This window comes from Protopterus annectens, chromosome 2.part0, assembly GCF_019279795.1.
Source record: "Protopterus annectens isolate FY-2018-M chromosome 2.part0, PAN1.0, whole genome shotgun sequence".
Lineage (NCBI taxonomy): Eukaryota > Metazoa > Chordata > Ceratodontiformes > Protopteridae > Protopterus > Protopterus annectens.
The window spans coordinates 180,251,346-180,264,100 of NC_056728.1; positions in this window are offsets into that span (position 1 = coordinate 180,251,346).

The following is a 12,755-nucleotide window of genomic DNA, read 5'->3' on the forward strand; positions in this document are numbered from 1 at the left end:
TACCTTACCTTGCAGACAGTCATCTGTTGACCCCTACACAATATGGATTTAGACCTGGACACAACACTACCACTGCCCTTCTGTTCTTTCTTGATATCATCAACCACACTTGAGACTCAGGTAATATTGTATCTACCCTTTTCCTAGACTTATCCAAAGCATTCAATACCATTTCCCATAATTTCTTTCTTTCTCAGCTCTCTTTTCAACCTGTCTCCCTCTTCCATCAACTGGTTTTCCAGTTATCTCTCAAACAAACAACCAGCCATCAAGTGGAAAAATGGTATCTCTTCTTACCTTCACACTCCAACTGCTGTATCCCAAGGGTCTATCCTGGGTCCTTTACTATAACCTCCATCACCAAATTATACCAAATGTCAAATTCGATCAATATGTTGATGACGCTACTGTCATCTGCTTCCCTCCCAATCTCTCACTAAACTCATGCAACAAACTCAAACTGCTTTTACCAGCACTTAGAATTGGTTGTTGAACAATCACCTTGCTCTCAATCCATCTAAAACTAAAATCATGTTATTTACCCCATCAAAAACCACTAAAATTGACAAAAACTCCTCCTTGATAGTCACCCAAAACAAGGTCCCCATTAAAATCATTCCCCATACTAAGCTACTTGGTGTCATTATTGATGAACACTTAAAGTTTGACAGTCACCTACAAACTAACATCAAGAAAACCCACCAGAAGCTCAGAATGTTGTATCGGCACAATTGGTTCCTTACCCCTTCAACTAAGCCTACCCTTGCTGGCACTTACATCCGTCCCTCTCTCATGTATGGAGCCCCTCTCCTTACTAACCTACAGTCCTCTCTAAAGGCAAAACTTGCATCTTGCTACAATAAAATCTCTAGGTTTGCTACTGGCTCCAAGTCCTCTCACCATTTGTGGTTCCCTACACTCCTTGAATTGGCTGGAACTTCCTAACTATCTCTTTTATATTCAGCTTTCTACTGTACACAAACTTATATTTAAGCCCTCTAACTGCCTCTCCCTCTCCTCTAGCCTCACCCAGCATTTTCCTGGAAAATCACTCAGATCCAAAAATCAGAATGTCTTTCAAGTATACAAACCCACACTTAGCCCTTTTATTGTCATTTTCCCTAACACGCAAATGGAACTCACTTCCACCACACATCCGAACTACCCAGAGCCACTCTAGTTTTAAGACTTTGCTTCATTCCTACCTCTTATTTAAATGGGAATGCTCCTGCTCTCACCCTTCCTAACTTTTATCTATTTTACTCCTACTTTCCATTAAGCTTTCTTTCACAAATTCTACCTAGCACTTGCTATGTTCTTTCTTCTTAACACCTTCTTATAATTTATCTTACATTGTAGGCATTTGCATGTCTTGACCTACAGAATGCTAATTTATTCCATGTAATACCAGAATACTTTGTTATGGCATATACTACAAAATGCTTTATTTTTATTACCTTGTCAATCTGTTTCTGTTACTTTTAATTCATGTAATATTTTTATGAGTTCGTACTATTTTTATTCACTCTTGTAATATTGAAGCTTTTCTCCATGGGCCTCCATTGAAAAAGGGCTCATTTCGGCGCAATGGACTTTCCCGATCAACAAACTACAAATAAAATAAATAAATAAAATAAAATTCTCAAGTAAGGGCTGATGAAGTGCTGAAGCAATTATTTATCAACAAGTTGTGCTTGTCAACATAGCTGCTACCCCCCCCCCCCAAAGACTGGTGTGCCTGTGCAGAAACAAAACCAGTTAATTGACCAGGAGTTATATTTAAAGGCATTTGAGTACTACACCATCTCAGGGAATGGGAGAAAAGCAGACTGGGCAAAATTCCCTATTTCCAGCTGGCAGGAAAACCACAAAACAACTTATATGGATCTGGAAGAAACTGATTGCATGGACCCTGATAAACTTAGGAAAGAACCTTTGATCAGGGCTGATATAATTCCAAAAATGCAAGGAATAAAAGTGCAAAACTGAGCTTTTAATATGTACAAGCTGATAAGTACAAAGAGATGTGATTTATAGCATAATTCAAGTTCCATCTTGAATCTGACAACAGCAACAATAAGGCAGAAATATTAGAAATTTTAGTATTAGAGTTTAAAAATACTTGCCTAGGAATGTTATAGAATGCATACTGCAAGCTAATCCCGTACTGTAAGGAGCTAATGTTAGTAGAATGTATATTAGTTAATGATACAATGTAAAAAATAGTTTCTGTGCTTCTAAGGCTAAAAAATGTAGTAAAAACATCTACAAAACAAAAGCAGCAAGTAGTGTGTTAATTTGTAATCAATGTTGTTGGGGGTGGGGGTACTTTGCTATGTTGATTGCTAAAAAATGAAAGTGCTCCTGACAAAAATGTGAAAAATGAAAAACATGCTCCTGATTCCAGTAGTTTCATAGGTGTGTACTAAGCTAATGACAGCTAGGGCCTTTTTAAGCCTAGCCATACATCCCAAATCTCTGACATGTTCTGATACCCTTGTTAAGTATAAGCATGGGCTTGGGAGATGCAACATTTAAGACTGCCTGTGTCCATTAGAGATATAGATGCCAAACTAGTGATGAATTTGCTATTCCCTGTCCAATTGTTCAGGTTACACTTGGGTTAGGTTAGGGAAGAACTTTGCTTCACATGGATGGGGAGCCTGTTCCAGAGATGGGGAAGTTTCTGGGATACATACCTGTCTCTCCAGCATGTCCTGTTAATATTACAGGTAATGTTTAAGTCTTTAGAACAGGTAATTTGTTTTGCAGATATGCTGAAGGTCCATCAAGAAGATGTCCAACAATGCCTTGTATGCTAGGCATAGATCTACACACAACAGCCTATAGGGGACAGAATACAGGGGTAGTGCTTTGAGGCTGTCTGCAAAGGATATGTTACTTATGTCTTCTATTCTTTTAATAAGGAACCTCTGTGGATGTTCCAGTTTTTGGATGTGCTTGGATAGAGGGCATTGCATTCAATGATAGGTTTGATGAATACTGACTATAGTGGAACAATGACTTCCTTGGACCTAGATGCCATCCATTTATGAGTTACAAAACACAGAATGATTTCCTCACTACGGTAGACACATGATGGGCAAAGGCTGGATTATTGTTATGTGTATCCCCAAGTCCCTGACTACTGAGTTGACTCTTATGTGTGTGTTGTCAATACAATAATTACTAGGGATGTTTGACTTTCCAAAGGATAATATTATGCATTTCTTGGCATTTAGTTCTAGTCCATGGTTCTGACACCAGTTGTTTGTCTTTGTCAGCCCTTCCTGGGGAAAAAAAGTAGTGTCAGTGGGGGATTATAGGACTGCTCCTAATTTGCAATCATCTGCAAATTTGGTTAACCAGAGGCCTTTGACATTGGTCTTTACTTCAGGGAAGTAAGTGCCAAAAAGGAGTGGCCTCCAGGACCAATCCCTGAGGTACTCCAGTTGTTACTGGAGTTTTTGTAGGGATTCCCCAGTTCTAACTTCCTAGGTGTTATCTGTGAGACATTTGACAATCCACTGGGTGACATAAGGTTTTTCACAGTGGGGTATTGTGTTAAATTCTTTGGCTAGGTCAAGGTAGGCAATGTGAACAGTTTTGCCCTCACTCATTGCTTTGGTGACAAAGAAGTCCACCAGGTTGTGTAGGCATTACCTCTCCTTGACAAAAAACAGACTAGGTTGGTTCCAGTGCCTGGAGGTTTCTCATATCATTATTGATCATTTTCATGATAAGTTTTTCCATAGCTTTGCATTTGAGACTAGTGAGACTTGTGGATCTGTAGTTTCCAGGGTCCGTAGATGGCCCACTTTTGTGCAGAAGAATGACTGCTGCTCTTCTCCATTTGTGAAGCATGAAGCTTGTTTGGAAGCTGTGGTTAAATAGCAATTCTAGAAGGCCTGATAGGTCATGTTTCATGTTACTTAAAAGGATTCCTGAGATATTGTCTGGGCCCATTAATGCATTGTTATTGGTCTTAGAGAGAGCATTGAGAATCTGTTTCCTGGTGGTAGTAGGAGGAATTGTATTTAATGGTATTTCCTGAGGGAAGGTTGAAAGGAAGACAGGGTAATGTTGGAGCTAAATTAATATGTTAATAGGTTTACTATATCTTCTGGCTTAGTATTGGTGGCTCCATTAACAATGAGTTCTCCACTCAGTTGTGTAATGCCTATGAGATTGCAGACATAGCTAAAAAATGCCTTGTGGTTGTCATTATCCTTGGTCTGGGAAGCCAAATTTGCCTCAAGCTGGTCTTTGATAGACTTTATTTATTCTCTGGGTTATTTGTGTAGTTTGATGAGATTGCTTTTATCTTGCCGGTGCTGCACCTCCTAATTTTGCCAGTGTAGTGTAATAAACCTACAGCTAAGATAATTCAGCCAGATCTGTACCACTGTGATATTACTGAGCTATTGTATTTTAGATGGAAATAAGGTTTGAGCCTTATTTAACTCTGGGAGCATGATCTATCTTGCCAGTCATCTCGGCAGTATGTGTTTCTGGTGACAGAAAAAGGTATCCACAAATTCATAGAACTTTAGGGAAACTGTCACATCCTGTGGCTGTAATCCCTGTCTGGATTTATGATGTAATATTTATTCTCATTTTATACTACTGTGGAAAATGGGTTAGGGGGATAATCCATGACTCAGTGTCCCAGGCAGATACACACAAGAGAAAGAGCTACAGCTTGATATACCAATTTAGTATAAGAATGGGGGGTGGGGTGTCAAGGCAGTGGCACTCGCACAGAGATTCAGAATGAAAACCAGGATAAAGGAATTGGCATAGAAATGACCGAAAGATGCAGAATTGGTTGTGGTAGGGATTGGACAGTAAAATAATCCTTTCTTATCAGAAGCATGCCTCAGTCAGAGAACAATAGAGGGTCAAAACTATAAGAAATGTCAGTATAGAAAATGGATATAAACTTATGTATGCACAGAAACTTAAACAAAATGTTTGTGCAGAAAGTGGGAAACAAAAAATATTGAAAGCGGTAGCGTTGTTGCCTCACAGCAAGAGGTTATCCGGTTTGATTCTTGGCTGGGGTGGCTTCTGTGTGGAGTCTGCATGTCCTCCCTGCATTTGTGTGAGTTTCCTCCGGGTGCTCCGGTTTCCTCCCATGTTACAAAGACTTGCATCTAGAACCTTTCTCCTCGGGCCTCCACTGAAAATTGGCTTTGTTCCAAGTCAGACTTTCCCGGTTAACAAATGATAAATAAAAAAATAAAAAATGAATAAAAGGAAAAGCACTTAAGTGATGACCATCAGCAGAATGACAGTACAGAAGGTAAAATAAATAGGAGAATGCAATCTTCTGAGCTTATTTTTTTCTGTTTGTGTAAAACAGGGGATGAAACTGAAAGTGATTCTAAGCAGCAATAATCTGTAAATCAAGAACAAGGGTATAACTGATGATACATTTTGTTCTGTCATAACATTTGTAAGGGATGAGCAACACATTGAAGGAAAACTTATACTAAGGCAGAGGGAGAACAACCTAAAATAAAACAAAACCCTGATGAGGCCAGTATTGATAACAAAAGCTGTTAATCCGACTTTTGTTTAGAGCTCCCCTTTATAGCCGAGGCAGAGCTAGCTCAATTAGTGCCCTCTGCCCATAATACAGACTAGCTCCCCACCCCCACAACTATTCAAGTGAAGAGCAAAAAGCAAATAAAAAATCTCTTCACATCTTCATATCATGGTAGGAAGCTGAATTGGTCCTCCTCCAACAATGCAGCCAGTGACAATCCACCAAATCTAGACACTCCGGCCCTTAACGCAAAACTTAACAAAAAATCTTCACATAACTGTAGGCTTTGTACAGTAATGTTAGAATCCACATACCATCAAGCTCTTCAAGTAAAGAGTAAGCAAAAAAAAAAAAAAAAAAAAAACCCTTCGGACCTCCACATCCAATTGGCTTCCTACACCAATGTGGCCTATCACCTGAAAAAAAACAATAAATACTACTATGTATCAGTGTAGGAAGCTGACGGGCTTCTTACAGTAAGTCATCCAATCCACAGCTCCCCTGCTGCCGTGGTTGTTTACAAGCTACATTTCTTTTTGAAAAAAAAAAAAAAGCCAAATTCAAGTGACTTTCTGTACTGACATTTCAGTACAGAAAAGACTGCCTTATAATCGTGCTCCCTAACACTTTGCACCTGGGGGATTTGCCCCCTTTGCCCACCCTCACTATGCTACTGCTTTTCAGGGGAAGCTGAAGAAGAATCTGCTTTACCAATGTTTTGAGGTGAAGGAGCTACACCTTCTACCTCAAGGCAGGTACTGATAAAAGTAATCCTGACATAATATACTTGCAGTTAATCTACCTAAACTTTAAAAGGATACAGTGGGAAGATGATACTTTAAGTAGTCTGAGAGAGAGACTATAACCAAAATCATCCTATACCTTCTTGTCCATGTTTGAGGAAAATATGTCCTTTCATTTAGACTACGTTAATAAAGGAAAGACATGCTACATCAGCTGCTAGCTCGAAGACCTTATAGAAAACTAGCAAGGATGCTCACCCCTATTTCCATGTTAGGAGGTCACCTACTGATGGGCAAAACTTAAGAGCATTTTTCTCCAAGGCAATGCCATTATACAAATTGAATGTTAAGGATGGTGGCAAAGAACTGATACTGTTACCCCCCAGAGTGTGTATCCCTAAGAAGATACTTATTGACCCAGGCACTCCCTTTTATGTCAGGGGTAGTGTAGGAACTGATACTGTTATACCCCAGAGTGTGTATCCCTAAGGAGATACTTATTGCCCCAGGCACTCCCTTTTATGTCAGGGGTAGTGTAGGAAATTATACTCTTATCCCCCAGAGTGTGTATCCCAAAGAAGATACTTATTGCCCCAGGCACTCCCTTTTATGTCAGGGGTAGTGTAGGAACTGATACTGTTACCCCCCAGAGTGTGTATCCCTAAGGAGATACTTATTGCCCCAGGCACTCCCTTTTATGTCAGGGGTAGTGTAGGAACTGATACTGTTATACCCCAAAGTGTGTATCCCTAAGGAGATACTTATTGCCCCAGGCACTCCCTTTTATCTCAGGGGTAGTGTAGGAACTAATATTGTTATCCCCAGAGCGTGTATCCTTAAGAAGATACTTATTGCCCCAGGCATTCCCTTTTATCTTAGGGGTAGTGTAGGAAATTATACAGTTATCGCCCAGAGTGTGTATCCCTAAGAAGATACTTATTGCCCCAGGCATTCCCTTTTATCTTAGGGGTAGTGTAGGAAATTATACTGTTATCCCCCAGAGCGTGTATCCCTAAGAAGATACTTATTGCCCCAGGCACTCCCTTTTATGTCAGGGGTAGTGTAGGAACTGATACTGTTACCCCCCAGAGTATGTATCCCTAAGGAGATACTTATTGCCCCAGGCACTCCCTTTTATGTCAGGGGTAGTGTAGGAACTGATACTGTTACCCCCCAGAGTATGTATCCCTAAGGAGATACTTATTGCCCCAGGCACTCCCTTTTATGTCAGGGGTAGTGTAGGAACTAATATTGTTATCCCCAGAGCGTGTATCCTTAAGGAGATACTTATTGACCCAGGCACTCCCTTTTATGTCAGGGGTAGTGTATCAGTTTTGTCACTGGTTTAGTTTCAAGTCCACCTCCTGATGGATTAGTACAAAGGTTAAGTAAAACTCTGAAATCTATGCTGAAGAAGGATATTGCAGTAAAAAGTGGGACCAGTTGTTGTTTGCAATTGGAGAGCAGTCACAAGCTTTAAGTGGGTTTACCCCGTCTGAACATTCATATGGCAAGCATCTTAGCAAGCTACATGGTAATGCTAAGGAAACTTGGGGAAAGGAAAAGGCAGCATTTAAAATTGTGATAAAGCATTATGCTAGTTTGCAGGATATATTAAAGCTGGTAGTGCCCATAGTAAGGAAGCACACACAAAATGCCCCAGAAATGCAACAAGAGGTCTACAAAAGAAGGCTCAAAATAGAGAATTGAATCCCATATCACGTACTAGTACTAGTACTAGTGCTTCCACTAAAAACACATTTTTGGTGAAATAAAGGGTCACTTGAGGTGATGGAAATATTTAATGTAGTTATCTGTGAGTTTAGACAGGAATGAGAGAAACAGACCCATACCTCACTTATCTGACACCTGGTGCCACTCTTCCACCTGGTGGTCTTCAACACAAAGATGAGGAGAAAAACAAAAAAAGGATCGATGTCTCCTCTTATGTAGTGCTCCTTCAAGTAACATGGGTCATGTCACTTTGTAATGTTCACATGCCAACATGTGAGGAGCAATGAAAAAGATACAAAGGTTTCTCCTCTGATGAGGATATCACTCCGTAATGCCCTCACATTGACATGAGAAAGGAAGAATAAAAAAAAAACTGCATCCCCTAACACCTCTGACCCACCTTAGCTTTGCTAAACTTAGCACAATAAACTTAGCACAATAATATGCAAAGAAGTAGAGAATTCTGCAGAGAGCTTACAGTCTGAAGTGCATAAAACAGTGACCCACAAATCTCTGTCTAAAAGTACAGAATCTTTGTCAAGTGTAGAAAAGCAGCAGATAAAAATAAGTTATTAAGAAATAAAGCAGTGCCCTCAAAGATGCGTCTGAGAGCTAAACTAATACAATATTGTGTGGAGACACCCCCTGGAAAGAAGGTTAGAACTCGGGCTCTATGGAGTACAACTGTTACAAAATCATAAGTAAAGGTGTTCAAATTTTTTTCAAACTTAGGGGGACAGAAGTATTAGGGAGTGACTAGAGCAGCTACATAGTACCAGTCTCCAAAACCGTTGGAAGTACTCCATTTTGTAATGACTTTAAGAAACACAGTAGCATTTCAAAGTCTGACGGCTATCCCATGTTGAAGAGTTCATAGGCAGATACTTCACACACAAGAACTGATAAAAAACATTTGAATGTACCACCTACCTTCTTTGCCAAAGAAAAATGAAGAAGAAAAAAGCAGAAATGTAGTATTTTATTACATCCTTTCTCCTTCTCAGCACTCACCCACTCACTGCTTAAAATTCTCCATTTCTGGAACTTTGTCACTTAGCTTAATAGCTTACAGTTCTGCTCAGGTTGTGGATTTTCTACACTTTTTTAATTTTGTTCCATTGAAAATCACCCTTTCAGTGCGTGATTCCTTCATATCAGTTATGCGATTCATTTCTACTGCCTGCTCTGCAGTGCTTTTAAGCTGCACTGACACTTCTAATCTCGGTTTAACCGCACATTCAGGATGCACTATTTTACTGTTTAACTTCCTTCTTTCTATTGGTCTTGTGCCTGCATTGCTTTGCCATGGGTGTGTGCTAATCCATCTAATTATTTATATTTTTCATCCCAATTTGTCCTTAGTGAAATGTTTGTACTTTTAGTGCTTCATGCCTCCTATGCATCACAATGTCCAGATGTTTCAAACATGCATTCTGAAAGATCTACATTTTAATTTCAGGGAATTTGGGATCAAGCCTAATAATCTCTCAAAGATCGAACAAAAGGCTATACAGGAATTGCATAACAATAATAATTTGGTAATTCTACCTGCGGACAAGGGAGGGGCGGTGTCATGGACTGGGCACAATATAATGCTGAAGCAGAAAGGCAATTGAATGATGGGCGTTACTATATACACATGCCTCTTGATCCTAGTTTAAGCTTTAAGAAACATATTGATGAATTTCTTTTGTCTGCTAAGGAGGAGGGTATTATATCTGACTCAGTATTATATCATTTGACAGTGCCTGATCCTAGGAGCCAATATCTGTACTTATTCCCAAAGATACACAAAGATCTTAATCATCCACTGGAAAGATCCATTGTCTAGGGAAGGGCTCTGTCACGGAACCACTTTCTCAATTTATAAAAAAAACATTTACAACCTTTACTCAAATGGGTTGGGTCCAGGGTCCAAGATACTACTGAATTTTTATAAATAATCTCAGACATGCAATTGGAACCAGGTTGGTTGTTACGCACTCTGGATGTATCTGCTTTGTACACCAATATTCCTCATTGGGCTGGGTTACAGGCACTTGAATATTGGTTATATAGATCCAAACTTTATCCACCAGGATTTAACAATTTTTTGATCTGTCTAGCAGAACATGTTCTGATCAAAAATGTTTTCTACTATCAAAACAAATGCTACTGCCAGGTTTAGGGCACAGCCACAGGGGCATCTTTTGCCCCATTTATGCTGATCTTTTCATGGCTTTTGTAGAAGAACATCTTATTTATGATACTAACCATAACATACACTTAGAAAAAATTGACATATGGAGATATTATCTTGATGACTGCTGGATGGTGTGGAGAGCTGATACTGAATATCTTCAGGAGTTTGTCGAATACTTAAACAGCAATAAGTGGGGAATACATTTTACAGTCAACTATGATGCCCACAAAATAACTTTTTTGGATATGTTAGTTACCAGAAATGCTGATCATACTCTAGATACAGAGGTTTATCATAAGTAATTCCCTACTACATGCATCGAGCTTTCACCCACCACATATTACAAAGAACATTCCCAAATCTCAATTTCTTTGGATGAAGCGTATCTGCTCACATCCAGACACTTATGAATATTTCAAGGAGAACCTAACTGGTAATATCCTTACTGCCAGTAATTGGGTCTCAGGACTAGACTGAAAGGACCTACTAAAGTATAAAGATAAAAAACGGGGGAGTGATTAGGAGATTCATTTTGTAACCACCTATGGGAGAAATACCAACATGTTACTGAATATCGTCCAAAGACATTAGAATATTCTTTTAGCAGACAATAAGTTATCGGAGTTTCTTAAGGACAGATGTTTTTTCTCCTTTCAAAGGGGGAGGACCCTTGGTTCACATTTCAATTTTTTTAAATATGGCTCCAGATATACTCAGGATCCCACTCAAAGAACTCTGACAGGTGATTTACTTTCTGGTTGTGTCCCTTGCAGGCATTGTACACATTGTCATAGGTTGAACAATTCACCAGCCAGAACAGAGACATTGTTTATGATATCAAGTTTTATGTTAACTGTGGTACCGAGTGGGTGATTTATCTTGCAACATGCACCTGCTCAGCCTTTTATACTGGGCAAACTTCAAGACCTGAACATTGCAGTGATATTAGGACCAAACAAAAACAATTAATGCTTTGTATAAACACTAAATGGTACACAAGAATGCACATTTTAGAATTATTATCATAGACAGAATTGTGGGAAATAGAACAAATAAAGCTGGATGGCATTTAATATTAAATACAAAAGAAAAAAAGTGGATCATTAAGCTGGGTGGTTTATTTCCACTGAGTCTCAATGACAATTTATGAACAACCAATAAGCTTCAGTCTTATTTCTACCTTGTAGTATAAAAGGGCAATGGATTTCAATATGTTTTTTTTATTGACACTGATGAAGTCTATTTAATTTGTTCAGCTGAAACCGATTTGTTGCTGCTCTACTCATATATGCTTTAATAAAGCATTTATATACCACAGTTTGCTGGCCTTTTGTTTTTTGACTTAGACCACTGTTTATTCCGTGGGATGAAAGACAGGGCTGTTTTAAGAATACCTTGCAGAAGGAGGAAAGCCCTCTGTGGACTGTCCATTGCATATACCTCCCCTGTATCTCCCTGAATCCAGGCAGGAATAGGGACAGGAGGGAGAAAAAAATTAAAAATGCTGAAGCCATCGTATTGGCTGTCTGGATGATGACCCCTTCAGCCAACTCTTAACATGTGATTGGAATAAATAGGCTGACTATCTTGATGATCTAATGGTCAGCAGGTAGTGGGGGCAATGACTCATGCAAAAAAAAATGACTTTTCCTGTTTATAAAGTATGGGGTCTCATCAATAAGTTTCTCCTGACAAAATCTTACAGTTATTTAAAATATATCTAATTTTTTACACATCAAGGGAAATCACTTCCATGTACTCTGACTGCCAGGATCACATGCACATGCTGCATATAAAAGGGAATTAGGGTGCCAAAAAGCTTCATCTATTTCTTATTTCAAGAAGGGAGGCTAGAACTCTGAAAGGTAAGTATTAGAAAAATAATAAAACATATAACATATGCAAAAACATATATTCAAGGGGTATATAAATCCATACCACAGATAATGCACTATAAGGGGATGGTGGGAGACGATGGCTTTTGCAACAGTGATCAATTCTGAACATCTACTCTTGTGGTAAGTTTCACTTACTCATCTGTGCAATGTTTAGCCTTTGGTCAATGTTGGATTAGCCTAAGCTATTTGAGTAGACCAGCACAGCTTTAAGAATTCAGGAGCTCCAGTAAAATGGTCATAGAAAAGCTATTTCTAGACCTGGAAAAGCAAACCAGTCTATAATACTTTGTAAAAGTATGAACAGAGGACCAAGCTGCTGCCTCTAGAAAAATTTCAGAATATTCCCTGCCTTTCAAAAAGCCACAGTAGAAGCCAAACCCTGGTAAAGGAGGCCCTAACCCTGCCAAGAAGAGTATTAAGGGGGGAATAGCAGAAGAAATAGCAAGGAACAATCATTGCTGGTTAGACACTGTTTTTTTCTTTATTTTGCCTTCATAAGAACCTTAACAACCTTCCTGGAGGAATTTATTACATTTGAGTAATACCTGAGCTGCCTATGGGCATCCACAGTATGTAGAACTCTTTCTCCCTTGTTGTGAGGTTCTGTAAATAATGCAGCGAGAATAATATATTGGCTAAGAGTAAAC